This window comes from Nicotiana tabacum, chromosome 22 (genome assembly GCF_000715075.1).
Source record: "Nicotiana tabacum cultivar K326 chromosome 22, ASM71507v2, whole genome shotgun sequence".
Taxonomy (NCBI): Eukaryota; Viridiplantae; Streptophyta; class Magnoliopsida; order Solanales; family Solanaceae; genus Nicotiana; species Nicotiana tabacum.
The window spans coordinates 74,100,110-74,112,299 of record NC_134101.1 but is presented as its reverse complement, the minus strand read 5'-3'; positions in this window follow the sequence as shown (position 1 = coordinate 74,112,299).

Here is a 12,190-nt window from a genome sequence, read left to right as displayed (position 1 = left end):
TGACATGTAACGACAACTTCAAATAAAGCGTGTGATAGTAGACATGACGAATAAAAGATATAACATGTGCTCATAATTCTAAATAAGTACATGAAAGAAGCCTAAGAGTCTAAGACGGTCAATTTTCCACACATAAGCCCGAGTACGTACTCGTCACCTCGCGTACACGGCTTTCACATAACACAAATGGCACAAACGACTCAAATCCTAAGGGGTAGTTCCCCCACACAAAGTTAGGCAAGATACTTACCTCAAAGAAGCTAAATTGATACTCTAAAATAACCTTCTCGTGTGAAACAACCTCCGAACGGCTCAAATCTAGCCAAAATAACTTAATATCATAAATAAAAATGATAGGAAATAATTCTGGATAATAAAGCTTCGATATTTAATGAAAACTAAAAAGCCAACCCAGGACCGCACCTTAGAACCTGACAAAATTTACAAAATCCGAACACCCATTCCGATACGAGTCCAACCATACCAAAATTATCCAATTCAGACATCAAATCGGCCTTCAAATTCGCATTTTACATATTTAAAAGTTTATGATAAATCCTCAAAATATGATAAGATGACCAAGACCTTTGAAATAGAGTACTCTAAATATTGCTCTAGAGGTACCCTTCACGATCACGATTCAAAAAAATTTTAGCACAAATTTTACTCTTCGCGATCGCGATGAATAAATTCCCATTACCCTTCCCAAACTATTCTTAGATAGTCTATACTGTAATAACCATAATATTTTGTATAAAACTACAAATAACAAACGGTTTAATTTTTTAAAAACTAGACTCAAAGGGCTACAACTTTCATTTTTGGATCATCTTCAATATCCTTATATATTGCAAGATATAAGCTTCTAAAGTCGGGTCAGTGACAATAAAATTTTCTCTACACGATCGCGAAAAGGCTTCAGCGATCGCGATTCACAATGCCTAAATAGCAAATCTGCTCTTCCCGAACGCGATCCAAAGTCCGCAATCGCGATGCATACCCCTGTGACCAAAAATCAGCAACTAAAAATGGCCTAAAAATGGTCTGAAACCAACCCGAAACTCACACGAGCCCCTCGGCACTCCATCCGAACATAGCAACAAGTTTAGTAACATAACGCGGACATGCTCGAGGCCAAAAATCACATCAAACAACATCAAAACTACGAATCGCACCTAAAATCGAACTTAATGAACTTATGAACTTTTAACTTCTACAACTCGCGCTGAACCATATCAAATCAACCCAGAATAATCTCAAATTTTGCATGCAAGTCCCAAATGACATAACAGAGCTATGTCAACTCCCGGTCAAACCTCTCAACTTTCCAAACTTTCCAATTTTTGCTAAAATATATCAAATCAACCTACAGACCTCCAAATCCAAATCCGAAAATATGCTTAAGTATAAAATTACCATACGAAGCTATTGGAATCATAAAAATATCATTCCGGAGTCGTCTACAAAAAAGTCAAACTCCGGTTTACTCTTACCGCTTAAGCTTCTAAGACAAGAATCGTCCTTCCAAATCTCGAATCATCTGAAAACCAAACTCGACCACACACGCAAGTCATAATATATAACACGAAGCTACTCGAGACCTTAAGCCACTTAACAAGATGCTAATTCTTAAAACGACCGGTCGGGTCGTTATAGAATTTGACTTACGAAATATTTGAGTAACTATCAAGAAACTTCAAGGAAAGAGCGTAGGAAGGACAAATTAGCAAGAAAAAAGTTTGAAACCTCTAGAAATAGGTCGGATAAGAAGGCCTGAAAAATGAAAAATACAAGGGAGTGGAGGTGAAAAAGAAAAAGAAAAAGATAAAAGGAAACCCTAAGAAGTGGCCTATAAAGAACCATTTCCCCTCATTTTTAACATAGAGCATCAGCCATAAAATACAACTGAAAATCTGAAAATTACATAAGAAAGCAATGATAAACGAAAACGCTTGGAGAAATTTTCGGGGAAAAAAAAAGAAGGATAAAGAGATTTCGATCAATATTTAGCAGGAGATCCAAAATATACTTAACATGTCTTAAGCGGAAAGAGATAAGTCAGTGTTTAATTCATTTTCTAGGGTCTTTTAGAGTGTCAAAAGTCTTCTGATTTTTTGGAAAATAAGTGTTTGAAAGCTGGTAGACAATTATAGTTGTGCTTGCTGTTATTTCAACTAAGTTGGTGAGCTCCATTCCTTGTTCCTTATTGTATCTATTTAATGTTATTTTAATCTATTTCCAGGTACCCATCTCCTTCTGTTTAGTTGTTACTTTATCCTTTTTCATCAATAAAACATCGTGGTTTCACCCATGTTCAACTATGTTGTATGAACTATAGATATTTTGCCGATCACTTTACCTAAGACATGATTCTTTGTGATTGATCTCTTTATTTTGCTGAATCTTAGGTACCTTTGAAGCATAAGTAGATATGTGCAATATGTGTGTGAATTCCCTATTTTTTCTTCTGGTTAGTGGGCCGTTGAACTTGTTGGATGTGACAAAGTTTAAAAGTGTGCTTTCTTTATTCCAGTAGTGACAAAACTCATGCTGCACATTCGTACAGTGGGTACATTTGGAACAAGACTATCAGGATTTTGAAGTGGTTAATGTTCTATAGTTGGTTATTCTGTAACATTCAGATATGGTTATTAATGCAAATTCTGAGATGCCAATTGGGTGCTGAAATTGTAAATATCCTATAATTACCTCCATTTGTGCTCGTGTATACAAAGATTGGGTAGATTTGAGTTGGATGTGTATAGGCTAATGGGCCTTTGCCATTACAAGACTTTGGGCATGGTTATGGACCTAGACATTATTGTGCGTGGGGTTTAGAGTCAAGTAGACTCTAAATCTCACAATCGATTTGGCCCAACCAATTAAGGTCTAGAAGTGGCCATCGACATTATTGCAGAGTCCTGATGCTATGGGTTATACATCCAGGCCCAATAATATTCACACTTCGGCCTGATGAAGGATTTAGTGTGATACCCAATTAAATCTGGTCCATCACATTGTCATCCAATTATCAAACAACTTTGGCTAAGCAAAATAAAAGGAAAAGATGTGACAAAAATCGTTAAGCCTTATTAGCTATATAATACATCTCCTTTAATGGTTTAGACAAATTAATCGAAAGTTCTCTATGAAATTGCTCCTTTAAATTCACATACTCCGATGATTAATTTCAAACCAAAATTGAACCTATCCAATAATTAGTTGATTTAACCTATAGACCCACCTCTATTAATATATACTTTTCCACAAATAATGTATTCCATAACCCATGACCTCTAAAACAACCTCAAACTAGTTTCGGAAAACAATTCATGAACAATCGTAGTTTGCTTCTGGCGCGATTAATAAAATAAATTATCATGACTATGGGTACGGTTCCCGTGGCGTAGCTATGATACATAATGATAACGTATCCTAGGATGCTATCACGTAACCCCAAGTTTAAGTGTGTGCTCGTGTGCCTTGACCCTCAACTTCAAATAAATAATAATCAAACATGTTGTAAATTATGGGTACGTTCGCGTGACATGATTTGCAATACGTACAAAAAGAAAATTACAGGTGCACGATATCGTGGCTTGTTTAAAACATAAATTTCATAATTACTTAAAATATATAATTAAAAGCGGTAAAAGGTAAAATGCATAAGTCCTAAAAACATGTAAATATCCGGATAATTTTAAATCCAAGTATAATTATTCTGTGCTAAAACCACAGAATCTGGGAGTGCCTCACACCATCTGCCAGGTTAATAGAATTCCTTACCCGGTCGTCTGTATTTCACGGACCATATTCAGAGTCAAAACTTCCTTGAGTTTAGATTTAAAATAAATCGGTGATTTAGAACACCGAAAATAAATAATTCCAAGTTGCGACTTTTAAATTAAACAAAACCAATCTCATTTCAAATAATGTCACATAAATTGAAAAACTCCTTTCTTTCCACAATCCCTCTAAAAAGGAGGTGTGACAACTCTAGCGTCTCTGCTGGAGATCAAACCCAAAATCTCTTGTCTAGGGTTCAGAATTTGAGCTTAGAGTGCTTTTTATATTTTGCTTTTGTGATTTATCTGATATTATATATTTTTTCTAATGTGTTAATTGTCGCTCATTTACTGCTTTGATATTTGCGTGAAATGTCTATATAAATTGTTACGTAACTCTTCTGCTCTCTGAGTCTTTTACATATACTGGGAGTACATATACGCATGACCCTTTTATGTTATAAGTGTCACACCCATAATTTTAGAATGAGAAATGGACTAGTTGCTAAGCCGGTAAAGCTTCTGTATTTCCGGTATGTTACCCCCATCCCGGCTCGAGTTATCCGCTCGGATAAGCTAGGTCTAGAACTTCACTTCTTGTAGGATTTAACCCTAGAAGAATATGTCCTCATGTCGGATCCCTAGTAGGAATGCTTGTGTGCATCACATACAACACAACACAGGGGCTTGGTCTGTCTAGGATAAGTGTACCCCAAATTAAAGACCATCATGTTGCATCTTATGTTCTATTTGTACATTATTTATTCGGTTTTCATGTTGATTATCTTCTAGAATAGGGAACGAAAATGGAGAACAATCAAGGGAGATAAAATAAGAGGGGAATTCACCTTTTTTCTTTAAATTCCCGGTATCTTAAAACCAAGACCCTGTCAAAATGTTTCTCAAAGACTTTTGCAAAATAAACCTGATTTTTCAAAAAAAGAGTGTCATGCATTACCCCCTAATTTAGGAACCCACCAAACTACGCGGGTTTGATTCTCACTAGCCGTGAGATACAAAGGCAACCTTCATTGAGTTCGGCCTCATTTTTGCAAAATAACCCAAAGATGAAAATACATCAAAAACATTTCAAATAGAGTCATGTAATAACTTTTTCATCACCTCTGAGCCGTTCTTGTCGAGGCAGCCTCAATACGTTCTCCCGAACGCCGAAAGACCGCCTTTCTAAGGATAGCCATAGGTCAACCTGTGTAAGTCTATTCTCCCAAAATCCACACCATTTGGTGAACACAACCCTAAAAACTTTCCTCAAATGCTGAAGGGTTGTATTTGTAAAAATAACTACCCCTTTTGTTTTCGCTTTCATTAAAATGAATCTTTCAAAAGTAAGTCACCCCGTTTATTTTTGAAAATAGTGTCGGTTTTGACTCCTTTTATCATATCTCTTGTGCAGAATGAGCACTGTTCAAAGTCATAGATGAGGTTCCCTTGAGACTTGGAATGTGGTGGGATGACTTGGGAAAAGAGGGGCAAAGTTCAGTGACCAAGGCTCATAAATTTCTGGATCTCTTGAGTATCATTCGACATGTGAAAAGCACAAATTTGGCTGAAGGGTTCTATCTTCTTACATAGTCGGTATAGGGATCCTAAGAGATTTGAGGTTCAAGACACCGGGTTGTGCAACAAAGAGAAGAAAGATAAGTGGGAGTCACACAGAAGCCTGACTTTGATAGTTGCATTTTTACAAACTTTAGTGTTCCTAAAGGAAGATGGAAACATAGACCTACGCATCGCAGGAATCGCCTTCATCTTGACCAAACATACCAATAGTACTCTCGTGCCAATGGCTCTCTCAGGAATGTATCAAGTTTTGACATCCTGCAGGGTTGTGGTCTGGTTCTTTGAGGGTTGTGACTTGCTATTGCAAATGTGGTTGGTAGAGCATCTTTGTCACCATCCCAGATACATAAACTACGGGATAGGTAGGGTCAGTTGCATTGAGGAATACGAAACAAGGATAAGTGGATACAAATTTCTAGAGGGTACCGAATCTTGGTTTACATACCTTTTTCATTAACTGTAAGGCAAATCCAGTGCACTTTCGATTGGCTCTCAGTTAAGGAAGTTATTTACATATCAGTCGATCACTAATTTTTGCTATTTATGGGGCTTCAGAGCGTTCAGCCTTATGCCTCACATAGGCTTTTAAGTCAGCTGGGTAGGTACCAAATGGTCCCTCATGATGAAGATTTGAGTACACAGGTGGTCGAATTGCGTCCGAGAGCTGATGTTTTTGATGATATGGTTCACATGGTCTGACATTGATGTAGGTGTTTGGAGCCCCACACACAGGTGCAAGATTTATCAAAAAAGAAGGTAAAATCAGGTTACACCATATGGTATGGGTAAATAAGGAGCCAGAAAGGCCCGCCAAAAGGTCGCATGTCCAACAGTTTACTGATGGGGCAAAGGAACAATGGGCCTGAGTAGACAAGGAGGAAGAATACCGGGCCACTATCAATAAGTTAAAAGAGCAATTAAGAGTCCTTAACTTTGGTAAAGAGTTGCAAGCCCACGAGGATGAGGGAGAAAAGAAGATATTGGCTCGCAAAAATGAGGCCCTTCAAGCCCAACTCCGAGAAATCAAGAGGGCATCGGTGATACCGGTGAGAAGTGAAAGGGATCAAAAGATCACTGCCAACTTGAGGCAGAAAATATTTGACTATGCAACCGACTTGACAAAAACTGTGAAAAAACGGGGAAGCGCCCGATAGAGGATAATCAAATTGGGAGAAGACGTGGAGAATCATCTAAGGCTGGCTCGCCAAGCAAAACATAACCTTGAAGAAGAGGTTTTTGGCTTAAGGAAAGATCTGAGTGCCCTTGAAAACAAAATAAGTCGACAAGACAAAGACTTTAAGACACAAAGGGAGCATTGTTACAACTTGCTAAACAAGCTAGAAGGGAATGTGATAAACCTGCGAAATCAGAGAGATTAAGCCCAACAGTTGGTGGAAGTCCGAGAGTAGCAAATCAAAAGGATGTTTCGGGATCAAAGGGCCACAAAGACTAGAATTCGGGAGATAGATAATTACACTGCCAAGAAGTACAATGACTGTGAAAAGATAACTAAAGCTATGTTTTTCGCCACAACGTTGAATTTCACTCATTAGGTTATGACTGATTTGGAGGTCCTATATGACGAGATTGAGAACATGCCAGAGTAGTGACTGACGGATGTCACCAGAGGTGTTTGCTAGAGTTTTGCTTTGAGTCTAGAGTTTGTCTACTGACCCAGCCGGCCGTTTCGAGTATTACGACCCTGTCTCCCCATTTACTCCTCAAATTGTGCTTTACGGTTGTTATTTGACTTGCCGGGTAATTGGTTCGGGTCCGGTGAGATTTTGGAATGATTTAAAACACTTAGTTCCAAGGTTTAGAACTTAAGTTGAAAAGGTTGACCGGATGTGGACTTATGTGTAACGACCCCGGAAAGTTTTGCTAAGGAAATTAAGGTTTTGTGGTGCCGAGGTAGATTAATTAGTACAAAGGTTGTAGAAATTTCTCGAACTTTTTGGGTTGAAGAATGCACTTAAGTGTTGAGGAAAATTTTTGACAGAAGAAGGACATTCTACGGTCTATTTTGCGACCGTAGAAACATTATGTGGACCGCGGATTTACCGAAGAATGAAGCGGAAACTCGAGCAAATTTTGGGTCATTATGCAGCCGCAGAAGTATTTTGCTGTCCATTCTGTGACCGCAGAATCAGTATGTGGACCACATAATGGTCGCATACTCAATAAGAATGTGCCCAGTTCCCAGGGGCCATTTCGCGGGCCGCAGATGCATTATGGGGTCGCATATGCGACCGCAGATCCTGTCCCGGAGCTTCATTTTATGGTTTTAATAACCCGACCTCTATTTTGATAAATAGCCTTTGGGGCTCATTTTGAAGGCAAAAATATGATATTTTAGAGAGAAGTGAGAGTGTTCTAGAGAGAGAAAGAAGCCCAAGTGCTTTGTTCATCACTTGTTCAAGCTTTGAAATCCAATAAGAAATATCATAAGATCTTTACCTAAGAGGTAAGGTTCTAACCCTAGTCTTCAATTTCGAGTATGGCTAAAGATGGGTGATTGAGAGTACGATTCTTGGGTATGAAAATATTATTATACATACACGTACCAATAAGGTTTGTAGAAAGATTGTTGAGTTCAAATGGGTAAAGATTGGGTTGAAAATGGTAGAAATCTTCAAAGACTTTAATTGAGGATTTGAGGGTCGAGTTGATGTCGGAATTTGGTGAAATTTGTATGGTTGGACTCGTGGTTGGATGGACGTTCATATTTTGTAACTTTTCTTCGGTTCTGAGATGTGGGCCCCACGAGCGAGTTTTTAGTGTAATTTCGGATTTTGTTGGAAAATATTTTATTTTCATATGGAATTAATTTCTATAATTTGAATTGATTGAATCGAATTAATTGTGACTAGATTTGAGGTGTTCAAAGGCCGATTCGCGAGGCAAAGGCATAGCAGAATAAAGAATTATACGGTTTGAGGTAAGTAAAAGTTCTAAATTTGGTCTTGAGGGTATGAAACCCCAGATTATGTGTTATATGATCGGTGTTGAGGTGACGCACATGCTAGGTGACGGACTTGTGGGCGTGCACCGTAGGAATTGTGACGTGGTCAAATTTTATGGAACTATGTAATTGAATAATTTGTTGTTATCTGTACATTCTCCATGTAGTGGATAAATTGAACCATAAATCATGTTTAGATTATGTATTGGCACCGTAGGGACCCACATAGGTCGTGTACATATTGAATTATCTGCTAAATTGTAGTTTTGTACTCAGTCACAATTTACTTATTTATTTTATCTCAGTCTCTATTGTTCATTATTGATGCATCATATCATTGTTGTTTGGGCTAATTTTCATGATTATTGAGAGCCCGAGAGACTGGAAAGATTTATGACTGAGTGAGGCCGAGGGCCTGGTTGTGAGATATTATACTATAGCACGCAAGTTATCCGTGCGGATACAGATATTATACTAGCACATGAGTTGTCCGTGCAGATTATAGCGCTTGGGCTGAAGGAGCCCCTCCGGAGTCTGTACATCTCCCCCCCCTCCAAATGAGTGCAAGTACCTACTGAGTGCGAGTGTTGAGTGAGTGGGATGACTGAGTGACAATTTCTCTAAGATGATATTATCTCTATGATTTGTACTACAATTGTCATATATCCCTGTTCTGGAAAATTTCTGAAAGATATTATCTCCTGTTTCAGTCAACCTGATATGAAATTACTGTTTGGGCCTTAATTGTTGAACTTGCAAGCATGCCTACTTTCTTATATTGGAAATTATTGTAATTGGACTTAGCTGAGAAGCTAGTCACTACTTTCAGTTATTTATTTAGTATTATTACTTGCTGAGTTGGTTGTACTCATACTATACTCTGCACCTCGTGTGCAGACCCAGGTACTTTCGTATACGATGATTGCTAGTTCTCAGATTTTTATCTGTTGGAGATTATCGAGGTAGCTTCTTGACGTCCACAGACCTTGACCCTCTTCTCTTTCTGTTTTTGTACTGTTCTAAATTTTTAGACAGTGTTTTTAGCAGTCAGAAATTGTTATCATTTAGATACTCATGTCTCAGTGACACCAGGGTTTGGGAATGTATTTATATCCAGTATTTGTGGGATTTTCTCTTAAACTTAATTATTATGTTTTCAGTATTTAAAAAAAATATGGGTTATTGATGTTGTCAGCTTTCCTAGTATTGATATAGGCGTCATCACGACAAGTGTGATTTTTGGGTCGTGACAATTTATTTTTTCCTTGTATCAACTTTATGATTGTCGAGTCTGTTGTTTATTTCCCACTTTGAGTCTGCTATGTTCTTTTCAATGTATTTTCAGTTTGAATTCTGTTTTGATGCCGTTTTCGAGTCATGTAATGATAAACCCAAAAAGATTTTGTTTAATGAAAATATTAAAAACCTAAAAATAGTCTTCTTTTATTTTTGCATTCATTTCCCTGAATTATGTAATGGTGTGATTCATGCGGCGTCATGATACGTAGGCAATCCCCGAAGGATCCGATCTAAACCATGAATAAAACCCGAGTAAGAAAAGCAAAACAAAGAATAAAAAACAGAGAGTAATAAAACCAAAAGAGAGGTTGTTAGAAAGGTAAAGAAAAGAGGGATATGAAAGAAGTGAAATAATAACTGAAGCCGGAATGAGGCATGCAACCGTTCGAACAAATGATAGAAGCGTTTTAACTGCTAGGTGCATTGCATCTTTACGTGTGATTTTCTTATCTTTTAATTGCTCTAAACTAACGAGTTTGTTGTATGTGTCAAAAAAGTTTACTTTTTTGGTGGTTAGTTTGTGGTAATGTGGCCTCTCATCCATATTTCACCCGTTCAAAGAGAAGTGCACCAATGGCCTATAAAAGCAACTTGCCTTTTGTCAACCTAGAAGATAGTCTAACACCATACATTCCGCCAGAATCAGCCACAACCGAAGAGAATAGACTACTTCGAGTCCGCATGATAGAAATGTGGGATGTGTGGGTGAATGGAAAAAACCCCTTTTGTTATCCGTGGGTTCCCAGAAATGGTTCCTAGGACATCCAGGATTACAAGTGTCCCCATGCCAAACCCGTTCTTCCCTTATGGGTACGGTCCCACACCCAACAGTGTTACTAAAATGCCTTATGCTGCTCGTCCCCAAGCATCGGTACCAAGAGTAGAACTAGTGGTCATTTCTGCGGCTCCCACCTTCACCATCCTACAACCAAACATACCAAGATCATACACTGAGCCACCAACTTTCACTCCATAGGGTTCTTATTTTTCGCTCGAGATCACCAATGCTACACCCGATTCATTCAACCAAACCCCTCAGTATAACTTTTCAGTTGAAGTGGAGAGACCTTCTAAGAATGTTGAGCAAGAGGAAATGGCTTGAAAGATGAAAAGTTTAGAACAGAGCGTGAAGAACATGCAAGGCCTAAATGGCCAGAAAAGTGTTTCTTACTCTGATTTGTGCATGTTCCCACATGTGCATCTACCTACCGAATTTAAAACTCCTAAATTTGAGAAGTACGGTGCGCGTGGTGACCTTTCGCCCTCACTAAACCAACTTAAATCTGAACTACGATTCAGATCAAGTCTTACCGAAATAGGATTTTCTTTTCGTGCCATATGCGCTTAGACTTTAGTTTTTCCCTTTTTTTCTTCCCAGTCCTATATTTGTTATCGAAGGTCTTCATTTCCGTGTAGAAGTAAACTCTCCAAATTTATGACCAACCTTTCCTTCAATAATCTTACAACGAACAGGAGTTTTTCCATTGTAAATTCGTACGGAGCAATCAACGAATTCCGGCGAAATAGAAGATCTACGTGACCAAAGTTTAATAGATACTGTAACCAGTTGAGGGGCACCAGTGGTAAAAAAGAGTTGTTGATGACATATTTCAGTGAGAGTCTCTTTGGGATTGCTTCAGAATGGTATATGGACCAATAAAACTCGCACTGGCACGTGTGGGATGACCTGGCTCGAGACTTTGTCCGCCAGTTTCAGTACAATATGGATATTGCACCCAATAAGAATTCTATTCCAAATTTGAAGAAGAAGTCCATGGAAAGTTTTCGTTAATACGCCAAAAAATGGAGACAACAAGCGGCGAGAGTCAAACCGCCGATGGATGAGGCAGAAATGATCATAGTGTTCCTTCAAGCCCAAGATCCCGATTAAAAAGTAACCTTTGGACTCACACATACTTATACTTGTGAGTACATAATTTTTGCCTCAATGGAAATTACTCCTAAAATACTTCAAAATGGTCTTTTTATCATTTTTTACTTTTATAGAATTGTAAGAATTTCTCTTTATTTGTTTGTGTACATTTATTTTATTTTAGAGATTTTTACATGGTAGGACTCTTATTAAATATTTTTTATACAAAGAGTAGTACTTTTGTTTATTCCAAAAAAAAGCACATTCAATTTACAGTTATAGTAGTTTTAAAGATTCCTTACCTTATTTAATAGCTATCAATTTCTTAAACATTTAAACACTAACCTACAATTTAAGGGATTAATTTTGTGCCATATTAATCTATCCACAATTCTCTCTCATCATTAATTTGAACTTTCTAAACTTACCGTTTGTCTATGTAATGTTTCTTCAAATAAATAGTTGCTCTTAAAATCACATTTTTGTTATTCTCTCAAACAAATATACAAAATACACGCATATCTTTTAATTTATATAGTATATATTTGATATGTGTGTGTATATATATAATTTTGTACATATTCTGTGTATGTATTATATATTTAATGCATAATTTATCTATATTTAACAAAATCTGAATATATTTTATGTATATTTGACATATAGAATATATATTTTTATATATATGAG